This window comes from Marmota monax, unplaced genomic scaffold, assembly GCF_021218885.2.
Source record: "Marmota monax isolate L192 unplaced genomic scaffold, Marmota_monax_Labrador192_F-V1.1 WCK01_AAM20220418_F8-fsc00846, whole genome shotgun sequence".
In the NCBI taxonomy this organism is placed as follows: domain Eukaryota; kingdom Metazoa; phylum Chordata; class Mammalia; order Rodentia; family Sciuridae; genus Marmota; species Marmota monax.
Window position 1 is genome coordinate 44,095 of NW_026693714.1, and position 15,379 is coordinate 59,473.

Consider the following 15,379-nt stretch of genomic DNA (forward strand, 5'->3'; position numbering starts at 1 on the left):
ATATTAAAGATTGTTTTGTTTCAATTCCAATTCATCCTGAGGATAGTCCATGTTTTGCATTTACTATCCCTGCACTGAATCATGAAGGCCCTGATCAGAGATATGAATGGAAAGTACTCCCTCAAGGGATGGCTAACAGCCCAACTATGTGTCAAATTTATGTTAACAAAACAATCCAGCCACTTAGAAATCAAAATCCTGAACTACAAATATTTCACTATATGGATGATGTATTATTAGCACACAAAGATAAAAGCACATTGCTAGAATGTTATGCCACACTTACAAATTTATTAAAAAATTATAATCTAGAGATAGCAATAGATAAAGAACAATTAAATTTCCCAATTAATTATTTAGGAGTTCTATTATCCTCAACCATGGTCCATCCACCAAAAATTCAAATACGAGTAGATCAACACAAATCACTTAACGACTTTCAAAAGTTATTAGGAGACATAAATTGGATAAGGCCTTATCTAGGCATACCAACAGGAGAGTTGGGACCTTTATTTGATATCCTAAAAGGTCCATCAGATCCAAATTCACCCCGAATGTTAATGCCTGAAGCAAGAAAGGCATTAAAAAGTATTGAAACATATATGAAAAATATGCATTTGGATAGAATTGATATAAGTTTGCCTTTATTATTTATTGTAATACCAACAAAAATATCCCTACAGGAGTATTTTGGCAAGAAGGTCCATTATTGTGGATACATTTATCTTATTCTCCTAACACTATTCTTACTGGGTATCCTGAGGCTGTAGGACAATTAATACTCAAAGGAATAAAAGCAGCGAAGGGAGTGTTTGGAATTTCTCCCAATAAAATTATTACTCCATATACTATGGATCAAATTGATGAGTTAGCTAATGAGTTAAATACTTGGGCAATAATCATGTGTAAATCTAATGTTTCATTTGATAATCACTTACCATCTAATCCTTTGTTGTCTTTTTGGTCTTCACATACTGTAGTTTTTCCAAAAACGACAAGAAAAACCCCTAATATGAATACTCCAAATGTATTCACTGATAGGTCAAATAATGATACAGCAGCAGTAGTTACCCCTGATCAAACTTTTACATTTTTAGTACCCAACCAATCAGCTCAAAAGGTAGAGCTTAATGCAGTTTTACAAGCTTTTGTGATGTTTAAAGATTCTGTATTTAATTTATTTTCTGATAGTCAGTATATAGTTAATGCTATAGTATCCCTTGAAGATGCTGGTAGGATTTCCCCTTCCTCTACTGTTTTCTCTTTGTTTTTCACTATACAAAGTCTAATCTGGGACAGAAAAGATCCATTCTTTATAGGACATATCAGGGCACATACAGGATTGCCTAGAGTCCTTAGTTTGGGCAATGATTTAGCAGATAAAACTACACATGACATACATATTTTCTCTACACTAGAAGAAGCTACAAATTTTCATAAAAGGTTCCATGTCAATGCTAATACTTTACAAAAGCATTTTAAAATAACTAAGGAACAAGCTAGACAAATAATAAAACAATGTCAAAATAGTGTGAACTTTTTACCACAAGTTAATCTTGGACTCAATCCTAGAGGACTGATACCTAATTATATTTGGCAGATGGATGTCACACACTTGCCAGAATTTGGAAAATTAAAATATTTGCATGTTACAGTTGATACTTCTTCCGGATTTTTGATGGGCTCCCTTCATGCTAGAGAAAAACTAAAGATATTATAGCTCATTGCTTACAAAATTTTGCCACTGTGACCGTTCCAAAACAGTTAAAAATAGATAATGGTCCTAGCTATACCTCTACCTCTTTTAAACAATTTTGCTCATCATTTGGCATTACTCACATAACAGGAATCCCATACAATCCACAGGGACAAGGCATAGTTGAAAGAGCTCATCAAGCTATTAAAATGTACTTATTAAAGCAAAAAGAGGGAATTTGAAAGGGATATATATCCCTCAAAGATAAACTTAAAATAACCCTTTTTACTCTAAACTTTTTAAATTTGGATTCATCAGGGCTTAGTGCTGTGGAAAGGCATATGTGTCCAAAAAATGTACATAAGCCTAAGGTACTTTGGAAGGATATTCTAACAGGACAATGGAAAGGTCCTGACCCAGTGATTGTCTGGAGTTGGGGTTCTGTTTGTGTGTTTCCACAGGGAGAACAGCAGCCAATTTGGATTCCAGAGAGACTAACCAAAGCAATTTCTACAGACCAAAAAGAAGATGATTTGACTCAAATCCATAACAGTTGATATCCAGAGCTCCAGCTTGGCTATTCTTACATCTGCGACAGTGATTAACCAGGATGCTTTTTTCAATATCTATTTTATTACTGCCTTTTCCCACATCATAAAGTTCTATTTTATTTTTTGAGCTCATACAGACCTAGGTTAATGTTTTTCTGATCAGTTTTATTTTTTGACTGTGGAGTTTTTAAACATTGCAATGGAGATTTCACCTGTGTAAAGCTACAAGGCCTATACTATTGTCTTACGTGTTGTATGTTTGTGTGCACACTTGTGTTTTGTATTGTATGTCTGTGTGTGCTTATGTCCATATATCATATATGAGGAGCGCTCATGAAAAAATGGATCCGAATTTTTTTTTATTCACGTGTTTAAATGGTTTAATTTAAATTGGGTAAACAGCTGTTGAGGATTGTTTTAATATGTGAACAAATAAGGAGGTTAACAGATCTCTTTGTTTACTTTCACCTTTCCTTTTCATTATATTTAATAATTCTGTTCAGGATAATGTAAATTTTTCAGAAAATTGTTTTCTTAGTGCCTGTTAGAATGTTACATAATTTTTTTAGCCATCATTGCCAGAATTCCTATCTTCATCCTAGTGCCGGTGAAGACAAACATAAAACCAAACTACAGCTTCTTTGATAGCTATCACAGTAAACTGTATAACCTGATGCATCAATGAATAATAACTCAAAAAGTAATGCTCAATCAAGGAGTCGATTTACTTTGGGAGGAAATGGACATATTGATAGATTCTTCCTCTTTGAACTGCTTGCAGAACTTGCCTGGACTATGTATCACTTGTATATATTGTGAACTATCTGTTGGTGCAGCGAATTTTGGTAATGCTGGAGAATCTTTGCTGATGGTGTCATTGATGGTCCAATTTTTCCAAAGGAAAAATTGGCTTGGTGTCGTGGCATTTCTGTATCCTCCTCCTTTCTGCTAGTGATGGTCTAAAATTTTGGGGCCAACAGAGGTGAGGCAAAGAACCTCACCCCCCCACTGGTGCAAAGGCCTATCCACAAGTATGGCTGTATGCTGGACCGGTAGTCAGTGACGGGTATGATCCAATAGCAGTGGTATCAACCTAAGACAGGAGGCTGATGCCTAGAGGTCAGCTCATCTGATGACGGGTAAGGACCATATGTTGTATTAGACAACCTAACAGGCACAGTCTCTAAGCCACATTGCTTGTTGTTTAATTAAACAGAAGGGGGGAGACACTGAGAGCCACAGCTGAGTAGGAATGGCCCCTGGCATTTTGCCAATAGTATTGATTGACAGGCAAGGCATTACTATCCACCTCGGCCGCTACTTTGCAGTTATCACGCTACTTTGGAGTTCTCATTGGGATTCCCGGTGATTCCTGGAGAGTTCCCATTGGTTGGGGAAGTGCAGGAGGAGGGATTTCCGGAGGATTTTTCCAGCTGCTGGTTCCTGGAGGAGCGGCGGGGCATTCGGGAGGAGTTCCCGGGGAGCGTGTGTGCAGAGTGCTGGTGGAGTTCAGAAATAAAGTTTGTTCCTGCTTCAGTGGCTCGTGATTTGTGCCCACCCAGACTGCGGCATCCTTGAACAAGCAACAGGACATTCTTCAAGTCCCCAAAACTTGCTTTATGGAATGCCTTCCCATTCACCTGTTGGGGGAAAGGTTATGAGTAGAACTAAGCACCAATACCATATAAAAAAGCCCAATCACCTGTCCTTAAACCAGAGGGATGTACATATTACTGACAGGCTACACAGGCTGTTCTTGCAAAAGGTGACTCATTATGGGGATGACTCACAGGAGAGGATGCAGACCCTCCAGCAGGGGTCATGGAAGGCAGCCTCCTAGTGTGAAGAGGTCCAGGTGACCCTTTTCCCACTGGATGATGCAACTGGTTTGCTGGAATCCTTCTGCAGAGACTGCCTGAGAATGAAAGGAGGTGCCAGGCCAGGAGACTGGCTCTGCAGGGATAGGATGAAAGGGAGACTTAGGGTTAGGTAATTTGAGTCCTTTGTAATTTCCCCAGATGTCAAGGTCACATATAATATTTAGCCTTAATTTCAGGACCTATATTCTGTTCAATGAATAAAAATTTTCATGAGGGAAACAGGGTGATAGTAGAGAACAGAACTGGAAAGGTGCATAGAAAAGGAGTCACATGGGAATGTCCACCTCATTTGGTGGCTTTTATGTTGTTCCCTTCTATCTCTTCCTGGTGAGCATTATTTGCATAACAAGGTTCCAATCAACCATCATTCTTGCATAAAACAAAGAGTTTTAACCCTGTTTTTTGAAATGATTGTTCACATTTGCATTGTTTGTATATATGTAAACATTCCTTCATCTCAACTTAGTTCAAAGCATGAAAAAGAACTATGTGTAATTAATCTCTATTCTTCACAGGATGGAATAGAAGGCAGTGTGATTAGATCAGTTGTTTCCAAGACCTGAAGGTCATTTCCACTAAACAAGGGCAGAGAGGGCTGGGGATGTGGCTCAAGCGGTAGCACGCCCGCCTGGCATGCATGCGGCCTGGGTTTGATCCTCAGCACCACGTACAAACAAAGATGTTGTGTTTACCGAAAACTAAATAATAAACGTTAAAATTCTCTCTCTCTCTCTCTCTCTCTCTCTCTCTCTCTCTCTCTCTCTCTCTCTTAAAAAAAACAAGGACAGAAGGACAGAGTACAGAGTAGATGGAACCCAGTGAAATTCTGCAAACCCAGATCTAGCCTTCATTTTCCATTCTTCCAGCATGGTCTGCTTAAGTATTCTCTGCTGCAAACTATGAGCTGGAGACTTAAGGAGAAGAATAGAACCAGCACCACCACCTCCCCAGCTGGTGTTTCCTTGAAACTCAAAGAGGGAAAAATAGTTAGCTATCCCTCAGTGTCTATGGAGGATGGGGTCCAGGGAGGACCCCTGGGGATGCACATCCATGGATGTTCAAGCCCCTTATATAACTGCATTTGCATAACCTACTCACTTCCTCCTGTATCTAAATGATAACTATCTTGATTCTCACCCCTAAAACAGTGGGAATGCTGCACTGTATTGTTTAGGGGGAATGACAAGGAAAAAATGTCTGAGCACAATTTTTGTCCAGAATATTTTGATCTGTGGTGGATTAAATAAACAGTTTCATGCAGAACCTACAAGTATGCCAATTGTATATGATTTTGTTTCATAGCTTTGCAATAAAGAAAAAAACCAGAGTATGGTTTAGATGTGAGGATTCCCCCCCCCCCAAGCTCATGTGTGAAACAATACAGGAAAGCTCAGCAGTGACAGGATTGGGTTATGAGTATATGAACCTAATCACAGCATTAATTCCCTGATAGGGGTTAAGTGGGTGGTAACTGGAGGCAGTTAGGGTGTGGCTGGAGGAAAGTCCCTGGGGATGTGCCTTTGGGGTTTATATTTTGTCCTTGGTGAGTGGAACTTTCTCTGCTTCCTGGTACCATATCCCCAACTGATTTCCTCTGCCACACCTTTCTGCCATGATTTCTGCCTGACCTCAGGCCCAGAGCAATGGAGTCTAAGGACTAAGATCTCTGAACCCTGAGCTCCAGAACACACTTTTCTCCTCTAATTGTTCTTGTCAGGTCCTTGGGTCACAGCAGTGAAGAAGCTGACTAGAACACAGTCTGTTTGCTTTTTCCGTCCTATACCAGGGTGACCTTCCTCTGTGTTGCACTCATGCCCAGAAGAAAAAAAACACAACAAAGATATTTCAGTTCACTCACTTTAAAAAGGTTCTCATAACCCTCCCAAGGTGAGTCCACTATGTTACTCTAAGCTGTGTTAATCTCTGTTTTCTCCTCTGTCCCTCCTGCTCCAATTTCATGCCACGGGTGGTTGATGTGAAGCGTCGGCCCATGTTCTTGTCAAGATCATCTTCTCAGGCTCTCCTGTGGGGGCTCATTCTCCCCCTCATGTTCTCAAATGAGAGCATAGGGCATGGTCACTGTGGTGAGGTTACCTCCTGGACACACACCTAGTGACTCTACTGTCTTTGCATTTGTTCCCAAACCTCCCTGGCACTGGTCCTTTTCTTTTTGTGATGTGAAGATCACACCTGAGCCATTGTGAGGGCCTCCTCAACATCTTCTTGCTTCATGTAAAAAAATGACAATTATTCAGCTAAATTAATTGCACAGAATGATGGGCTTCATTTGACACCTCTAACTCTGCATTTATCCTGCTTAGAATGCATCTGCCCTCAGTGCTGCTGGCTCTAGCCCTAGCACCTCCTCCCCTCAGCCCCCATCTCCTTCCCTAATCAACCATCACTGGCTCCACACATCCTGTCTTGGTGTCCCAGTTGAAGGTGGGAGGCACTTGAACATACCTATTTTGCCCTTGGAAGAGTCCCATTTTCACATCTTATTACTTGTGCACCTCCTTCCTGAGAGGGTCCTTAGCTTTCATTCTGTATTCCCAAACTTCATGACAGCTAAAGAAAGGGAAGGGTTATGACATGGACCATGTTCTGCTCCTAAATTTTAGACAGTGCATTCATCATAGTGTGCAGCCCATGTTTGTTTCTGTGGACTCAAGAAAAATCTGCCTGCATTTTGTGTGCCCACAATAGTGAACTAAGACCTAGATTATGATATGTGGGATGAAGAGGGATTTTGCTGTTTTAGTCAACTCCATCTTCTGAGTTGACCCCTTGGTACCACCACCAAGTGAAAAACTGATTTTAAAATCTTGTGAAAGACAAGCACAGTGGGGTTCTGGATGCATCTCAGGCTGGCCTTACAGGCTGGCTTTGTGTCTCTCCCTGGAGCTTTCAAGTGTCCAGAAACTTAATTTTACTTGAGCTACTTCTGCATTTGGTGATGCTTTGAGGTCTACAGAAAGAAATAAAATGTAAGCCTTGCTCCCAAAGAGCTTGCCTTCAAGTGATATTTAAAAGTGTCAGTCTCCAGATTCCCAGAAAACAGTGAAGCGCTTACCAATGAGGGCATCATGAGTTTCTGAATTTTTGCTGAGGGCCTTCCCAAATTGCCTTCATGGCCCAGTACTCCCAGTCTCCCCATTAAGTTGGTTTTATTTTGATTATATTTTACATGATACAGTGGATGGAGCTCTGTCCAAGACACTCGGATTCTTCTGAAAAGTTAGGTAATGGAACAGGGTGACCATTAAACCTCCTACAGGCCTGTCACTCTGGATTTACTAATTCTGTTGAATTATCCCAATGATAAGCCAACTATTCTGAATGTACAAAGATGAATAACAGAGTACTTGTTTCTAAGCAATTAAAATCTAGTAATGATAATATCAATGTTCAGCTCTGCTGAGAGCCATAGCCGAGTAGGAATGACGCATGGCATTTTTGCCAGAAAGGAGTGGTTGAGAGGTGATGCCAGCAAGCCATTGAGATGATGATGGTTATGGTAAGCTGTGTATTCAATTGTATATTAGACCCCTGCTGTCCGCCTCAGGTCCTGGCTACTTTGGAGTTCTCCTGGGGATTCTAGGGGAGTTCGTGTTCGTTGGGGAAGTGCCGGAGGAGGGATTTCTGGTTGGTGTGTGGTGTGTCCTGGGAGAAGGTCCCGTGCGTGGTGTTGGCAGGAGTTCGGAAATAAAGTTTGTTCCTGCTTGTGTGGCTTGTGATTTGTGCCCAGCCAGACTGCGGCACAGTTCCACAATAACAAATGAAATGTACCTACCCCAACTACAAGAAGAGTTGGAGAATTATAAAGGCCATAGGAGAGAGAGAAAGCAGGTGTGGAGGACCATAGAGAAGAGGGTGAATAGTTATGGTTGGGGGAAATCTGAAAGAAATTTACACAATTAATTTTGCTCTGAGTCCTAAAAGGTCAACATGATATCATTTGGTAGAGCAGGAAACCATGGAAAGACATTCCATGCTGAGAAAACAGCCTGAACAAGGCATGGAGGTGTGAGCATGCATGGCCTAGTCCAAAATGCAACCCACAGGGACATTGGGCTAGGAAACTTTACCCCACCACTTGACCCCCACCAGCAGCAGAGGAAAAGTGTTTCAGTCTAAGGAACCAAGAAATGATAAATTAAGCCCTATTAAGGAACATACTAAAAGGCAGTGGCATTTAATATGTGCATTGGGGAGTTGCCTTTACATGATTTTATCTCAAAAAAAAAGGAAAGGGTTGAGGGGAGGGAGAGAAATCCTTCGCTACCCTTTCTAGGCACATATCAATTCATTTCTGGCCTGGTCAGTGTGACATGGTCTGCCCTCCTGAAAGGCAAACATCTTATTTTCAAACCTTCCAAGAGCTTTGAATCCCCTGCAGATGCCAGTGTTCCCCAGCTGACCTTTTAGCAGGGCCTATTCTCCTCCAAGCCTGGTGGAGGGGACACAGCTCCCACTGAGCTCAGGACCTCTCTGTAGCAGGCTTCACAGGAGTGTTCTTTCTTGTCCAGGAAGGATTAGTGCTTTTCTTTAATTTGTCATTTGGGTTCTGAAAAGCCTACCAGCTGTATACTTCCACAAGCCTTTTATTTTAATTTTTATCTATCATCTTCCCTGAAAACCTAGATTGCTGGGCCCTCCTAGAATGGGAGGGAAGTTTTAAGTCTTTAAGCCCCTTGCAAAAATGTTTGTGCACAGGTTGCCTCCATTATCTCAGGAATGAAAGGTGTGTTTCACTATTTTTTTACCATTATCCACTAATATGGCTAGGATTCTAATTTGGCAGATGATGTGAAACTCCCCTATAGTATTTAACTCTTCAAGCCCAGTTATCCTGGGGAGGGGGAATAAGGACTCCTTAGAACAAGCTATCTGGCTTATTCCCTCCTCCCTGCTGGGGTGGCACACTGCAGCAGATCCTTCTGCTGTTGTTCCAAGACTTTGTAAAAGCTGACATTCCCCCTCATGCATGGGTGGAAAGGCATCTCAGCCCACAGAGTGCATTTGGAGAAGTCTAGAGAGCCCACTTTGTCTGAAGTTCCCCTGGCTGCCCCCACCATGTCTGAATATCTCCCATTAATCATTGTTTTGGCTGAAATAGTGGAAGACCCCTGTTAAACTGAAGTGACTTATCTGGGAAACACATTAAGCTATTAACAGTTGGACACAAATTAGTTTATCAGACAGGAGCTGGGCTTGCAGGATCTACAGTGAAAAGGAAGTATATAGATCATTGGTTCCAGAAGAGGGAAAGCAGCTGTTGCCCAAGGGAGCAGCAGTGGCACCTTCAAGGTGCCAGGCCTTAGGTTCGGCTTTCTGCTTGATTTCCTCCCCTCTTCATTCTGCCTTAAGGAGCAAGGAAGGCTCTCTAACTCTCTTTCAGGAGATATTTGTCATGTGTCTACCACAGCTGGGCAGGTGATGAAAATTTGGAGAGGTTTATAGGAGGGAAGACAGACACAGGAATAAGTGAGTACTGAGTGACAAGGGACAGATCTCTTGGATGCTGGGGATGGAGCAGTCTGGAGTATTGGGCAGCCAGTGAAAGGCAGATACAATCTTCAGGGTCATTTCCACAATACCAGGATTTGGGGCCCCACCTTGTGACTTCCTTGAGGGGTCACACTCAGGAGAGGGGCCAAACTTGGGGTGAGGAAGAACTGCCTACAATGGTGAGCATCAAATTGTCAGGCCCAGGGGATGGGTCAGAAAGCTATGAGCTGAAAGAGGCCAACAGCCAGGAGGCACTTCAGGGCAGATCAACACAAGCATTACGGTCAACAAGGCTGAGCTCTTCCCCCTAACCCACATGCAAGTCCTGGTGGAAGATTACAGAGATGGGTGGAAAGAACAGAAAGGTATAGAGAGAGGCAGCTTGGATGTGGAATAACTCTCAAGGATGTTTCAAGGAGCCACTTTTTTCTGCAAATCTTCAGTGCCCTGACACCTGCTTAGGTGAACTCACAGCTTTTGCCTTTGGAGCTTCCTGGAGCATGCAGCAGTGGCTGGCTGGTGATGTCAATTGATGATGAAAATTGTCTTTTTCATACACTCTTACTGCATGCCTCCTGTGATTTCAGCAGCCACCTAATCCATGTCCCTCCCATAGCCTTCATCTTTTCAAAGCTGCCCTCTCACCATTACTAGATAGGGTTTCATGAAAGGAGAACTTGTACAAATTGTTTTATAAGAATCAAAGTTAGAACTCCCTTTATAGGAACCTGTTTGCCCCAGCCTGCCCAGAATTTCAACTTCTTTCACTTGATTTCTACATTCTGGTCACACCAAACCTGTTGTACCTTTTCACCTCTGTGCAACCTGGTACATGCTATTCCACCTTCCTAGGGTGCTTTGCTGCTCTTGTTGGACATTCCTTCAGTTTTCTAGATGCAGGTCAGTATCACTTCTGTGACACCCTTCCATGCTCCCAGGCTTGTGCATAGCTTTTCCTTTATGCACCACTGTATACTGTGGCACTTGTTTGTAGTACCTGTTGCATTAAGTGCAACAGTTAGTGTCTTTCTTCCTACTGGACTGCATGTGTACATGGTAGGGACACACATATGCATGTACAATCATACACCAGAATGGGTCTCTTCCTTACTCTCAATTCCCTGGACAAACCTGGGTAAAAATGCTTCATAAGGAATATTTGCTAAGTGAGCTGGTCTGAAATGTGTGAGGTCTGAAGAACAAGGCTTTATTCCCTTCAATTAAAATGAGGGCAGGTGCCTTCAGTATCTCCCTCCCTACCTCCCTGTTCCTCTGCACCATGAATGGTACTTTTTGTCTTTCACCAGTAAAGATGTTGATTGAAAACTGATTTTCCATTCAGTGTCTTCGTGGAGGTGTGTGGTTTTTAATGCTCTGGCTACCCTTGAAAGCACAATGACCCTATAAATGCTTCCCCAGAGAGCACACAGGGACCACATCTTGCAGCATTTTCACAAAACCAGAGGCTTTGAACTCTACATCTTCCTACCCAGCTCAAGTGGACCCCTAGTTTAAAAAAAAAAGCACTAGACAGTTTCATGTTACAAAATGGAATGAGGCAATTTTAGCCAATAAGATTTAGTCAAGCTTTATTTTTGGGAAAAAAAAGTTATTTAGAATTTGGTTTCCAAATATATATTTTAATATAAAATATTTTTTTCAAATGGCATATGCTCTCCCCTTACATATTCCCCCAGGATGTCCCTCTTCCCTTGAGACTTCAAAATTACTCCATATGTTTCCATCTCCAGAGACAGAGGTACACAAAGAAGGTTTCCTTGTAGCCATTGAGTCTTGTAGGGCCATACATTTCTTTGTTGGGCCTCAGGTAGGATGTCTGGGCCTGGCTCAGTCCTAATTGCTGATGAAGCTATATGAAACAGTGGGACAGTCACATTGAGCTCCACTCTTCCAGGCATGAGGACACAGTGGGGCAACAAATTGGTCAAGATTGTTGGAATTTGTCATCTAGTTATATAAGGCAGAAAACAAATAAGAATAAAAGTTGGCTTAGTTAACACAGTGAGCAGAACAAAGGAGAGAAGAAAAATAGTAATGAGTAGGAAAAGTTTGCTGCATTAGAAGTCAGAAGGTCTTATGAGTAGGTGATGTTAAAAATGAGATCATAGGTAGGCCTAGGGGAACAGTGTCTCAGGTAGAGGGAATATCAGATGCACATTCTGAGCTGTGAAGAATTTTTCTATGATTGAGAAGAAAGAGAGCCATTGTTGCAAACTGGAGCAGAGCTGACAAGGTGCAGAAGATGGGAGATTAACTTGTAGGTCATAGAAAACTGAAATTTTTTTTTTACAGTATTTTATCACATTTATTTTGTCCTGGAACATAGCTCACAAAACTGATATTTTCATTAATTGTGTTTTTGATGTCTTCAGAATTATCTCCTATATATTTATCACAATAACAAACACTACTTGTTTTCTTTTAAGGTCTATAGAAATGGAATTGTATAGCACATTTTAAAGACAATGCTAACTATCATAATAAATGAATCCTAAAATATTTAATGGATAAACATTATTTCTTGTTCATTAATTCTAAGTATTTCTGATTGATATGACTCTCTTTTAAGCAATTCTACATGGATCCCAGGTTCTTTGTGTTATATAGCTCTGCCATCTTAAAAAAATATGGTCAATATCAATATGTTTATTTACTTTAAGTAAAGGGGATGATGAAGGAGGATCAAATGTGGTAGCTTTTTAAAGGCTAGTCCTAGAAGTGGTACAAATTATTTTTTTTCTTTTTTTTTTTTTTTAATTTTTTTTATTGGTTGTTCAAAACATTATAAAGCTCTTGACATATCATATTTCATACATTAGATTCAAGTTGGTTATGAACTCCCAATTTCACCCCAAATACAGATTGCAGAATCACATCGGTTACACATCCACATTTTTACATAAAACTGAAATTTTTTTAACTATGAAGGGAAATAAAATCCTGAGAGACGTATGTAATGTGACACCATTTTTATTTTATTAGTATGTTTTAAAAGGTCACTTTTAAAAGGATTGGAACCCATTTTATCACTGCCCCTACTACTGAATACAATATAAGGCAACTCCATAAGTTCCCATCATAGCTCTTATCATCAAGAGAGAGCCAGGATTTCTATCCTCAAATGTCACTGTTGCCCAAATCAGAGACAAGCACTGTGGTCTGGGTGGCCAGTGGCCTCTTGCTTTGGAGAACTGAAAGAATTCTGATGCTTGTCAGGATACTAAAAGTTCTGGGGAGTCATGGAGGATCGCTGTCCTGTTAAAAGATGTTGGACCCAGGTCAAGAGTTAGGCAGAAAAGTGGGGGAGAAGAGTGCCTAGTTCCTCAAAGTATCAGAGAAAGGCACAGGGCAGCTTGCAGAGGTGGAGGAGACTGGAGAGGAAACAAAGGCCACAAGGCCACCTCCTATGTCCTCTCCTGTCCCCTCCTCCTCCTGCCAGGGCCATGGATATCCTTTCTTTGGCATCGGCCAGGGCCTTCACATAGCAGAAAATACATGTTGCTGGGGCTGCGGCTTGTGAGATAGCGCAGGGTGTGTGTGTGTGTGTGTGTGTGTGTGTGTGTACTCTAGCTCAAGCATCCATCCTACAGCCACAGTTCCAAGTGTTCGGGGGCAGTGGCCCCAGAGTGGCTCTGTGGAACTACTTGGGTGAGTTTGGTACTGAAAAAAATGCAGTAGAGCTGAGCACAAGTTGGGAACTGCACGGGAGAGTGTCCAAGTTGAGGATCCCAGAGGACCAGGAAGACACTCTGTGCAACCAAAGCCACTCTGGGGATCCTACCTCTCCCTTCTGCCCAAGGCTGTCTGACCTACCTGTGCCCTCCTCCAAAGATTTCAGTACCTCTTGGCTCTGACCATCTCTCCCACTTCCCTCCAACTATAGACAGTGGCCAGCAGGCCCACTGAGCGCCAGCGGTCCTGCTGGGTGGCCTCAGGCCAGCGAGGGGGCAGAGAGCCCCTGGCCTCAGACCCCTTCCGCCCCCATTCAAGGGCCCCAGCTGCCTCTGTGCCATGAGGAGCCAGTGCTGGGTTGCAGAGGGAGTTATTTGATTTGGCAGAGGCGGGGAGACAGGCGGGGAGTGCATGACTAAGGCAAGAGAGCTGGGCAGCTCAGGACTCCAGGTCTGGTCTGCCCTGGGTGCCCGGAATGCCCACAGGGGCTGCCGCAGAGAGGACCACCCAGGAGGGACCGGAACTGCATGACCAGACCTTGCCTGCTCGCAGGCCAGTGATTCAGCTTCTCCCCCCACCCCCCTTTCTTCCTATCCCCATTCCCTCCTGCCCTGAAGTCAGATGGGCATGATGCTGTGGCACTGGGTACAGAGTAACACCCCCCTGAAACTGGTAAGGGAGGATTGAAGACCTCACTCCTAGGCACTGCTGTTTCACCCGCACTCCTCCCTGTTTCCCTTTAGGAATTGTCTCTGTAGTGGAAAGCCCCTGATTCTGTACTTGGTATTTCCCTTATTGTTTTGAAGACATATTTCAGGGTGTGTGTGTGTGTGTGTGTGTGTGTGTGAGAGAGAGAGAGAGAGAGAGAGAGAGAGAGATTGAGAGAGAGAGAGAGATTGAGATATTGAGATTGAGATTGAAGGGGGTGGGGCCCTGCTGCCTTATCTCCAGTCTCTTTCACCTAGGAATTCCCGTGGCTCTATTGGGTTGCAAGAGCCTCCAGTATTGTCTCCTGCTAGTAGGTCTGCACTCTTACTGTGGGTCCCAGGTCTGTGTGATCTGCCTCTTGTGCCCCAGTCCAGTTCCCCGCATTGTGTTTTGATACTTTGGGATGCACGCCGGGTATTGCTCTTTATTATGGTTTTGGCTTGTTTGCCAGGAAAACAAAAACAAAACGTGAGCCCTTCGTGAATATTTACGTGTCCTCTTCTCCCTTCTGTCACTATGTCTTAATTCTCTTTTAACAGGTACTTTTTTCCTCCTCCATTTTCAAAAATAACCATCTATTTCTCCTAAGAGAGCTGAGAAAACCAACAATTGCCTTGCTGCCCCAGGAAGAAAATCTGTTTCCTCATCCCTGGCAGAAACTCTGATCAGAAGGCTCTTCTGTTGTTTTGCTTTTGTGATTTAAAAAAAATAGTCAGATGGTTTTAACTGGTAGGGACCATAATTTCCCCCATTGAAGTCAATCATTGCTGTGGCCAAATCAGTCAACTCCCTTGAATGTCAGTTTCCTCTTCAGTGAAGTGAGACAAGATTCTCAGCTTGTAGAACTGGTGGAAGGATAAGAAATCACGTTTGTGGGCCTGAAGTATAATAAGGACTCAATCAAGAATAGGTATTAGTAAACTGGAGTTCATGCTCATTGGGGTGAACTTTGAAAGATGCAGGGACCGGGGGACAGCAGTCTCATTGGAGACCAACACGCTAAATCAGCCTAAGCCTTATACTTCACATAATGAACTAATTTGTTGGAAAAGTGGCACCTTGCTTTTCATACTTCTTGTGTTATGGCCTAACTTTAACCTACTATTTTACAACTTCATTTAATGTGCTGTAACATTAGCAGACATTATGCACCTTTGCTGCACTATGTCATGATTCCATCTCCCTGATCCTTTCCTGGAATCCTTCTCCTACCAGACTGCTATGGGAGAGCCCAGAGTTTCAGTTTGTTTCTCTCCAAGTTACACCTGAGATGCCCCTCTCATTTGTAGCAAAGGAAAGTAGGGCCCTGGTCTGAAATGAATAGGTTGCCAGACCTAAAG